General features: G+C 60.4%; 1 protein-coding gene across 1 annotated transcript in view; it reads right to left on the bottom strand.

The window, feature by feature from the left end:
• The window catches only part of AOAH (acyloxyacyl hydrolase), a 112,999-nt gene that overhangs the window by 1,431 nt on the left and 110,417 nt on the right, over positions 1-1,151 (bottom strand). The window lies entirely within an intron of this gene.

Below are 1,151 nucleotides of genomic sequence, written 5' to 3'. Positions count from 1 at the left end.
GGGGAAGGCACAGGGCCTCTGTGAAGAGGACGATGGCGGAGCTGAATTCTCAAGGAGGGGTTCCCCAGGGGGATCCGTGGGGAGCGGTGCGATGGTGGAGGACAGCACGTGCACAGGCCAGAGGTGGGCGGGCCTGGCGTGGGGATGATGGTGCTGGGCCGTGAGGCCGGACAGGTGCAGAGGCAGTGGGGTCCTGCGAGTGCGGGGCTGGAGGCCGGGGGGGCCTGTCTCCGTGCCTCGCTGCCCATCAGGGTGGTCTGTTCGCGATGCCAGCAGGATCCGTCTGGTGTCCGGGCCTCTGGCTCCTCCTCAGCGAGTCTCTGAGGAGCAGCCCCTCCGCAGATCACACCTCGTGCATGCGGCCGCCCAGCAGCCAGCCTGGCCCCGGTGGCTGGGTCCGCGCGGCGTTTCATGCCGGAGGGCAGGGATGCGGTTGCCGAGGTCTCGGAGGCGAGCACGCTGTTCGGGAGGAAGCTGGGGTTGTCCCGACTTTGGGCGGAAGCACACGGACATGTCCCCTGAGGGCAGGTCCCCCCCCCCCTCGTTCCAACGGCAGAGCCAGAGCCGCCAGCTGCCCGCGCGGTGCCGGCAGCTTCTCTCACTGGCAAAGGCGGGGGGTGGGGGGCAGAGAAAATGATCTGAAGACCACTCTGTCCAAACTGTGTTACAGAGCTTAGCACTTGTTAGGAGAAACGAGAACTGAGTCCCTGCATTAGATATCCCCAGGGTATTAATTTGTTCCTGAGCCTGCGGAGGTGGCCCCCAAATCCCAGCCACCGGCTCTGTGATCTTGGTCAGATCCATGCGGTGTCCAACACGCTACCCAACACCCCCCCCCCCACACCACATAGCACATACCACATACAACACACACATTACACCCACACCACAAATGCCACATGCCACACACACTACACACATCACACACACACGTATCACATATACCCCACATGACATGTATCACATGCACACACACACCACACATATATACCACAGACACACACACACACACACCCACACACACACACACACACGTATCACATATACCCCACATGACATGTATCACATGCACACAAACACCACACATATATACCACAGACACACCCACACACACACACACACACACACACACACACACACACACACACACA

The sequence above is a fragment of the Myotis davidii genome, unplaced genomic scaffold (assembly GCF_000327345.1).
Source record: "Myotis davidii unplaced genomic scaffold, ASM32734v1 scaffold573, whole genome shotgun sequence".
NCBI lineage: Eukaryota > Metazoa > Chordata > Mammalia > Chiroptera > Vespertilionidae > Myotis > Myotis davidii.
The sequence above is the reverse complement of the archived record's forward strand: the minus strand, read 5'-3'. Positions and strand labels throughout refer to the sequence as shown.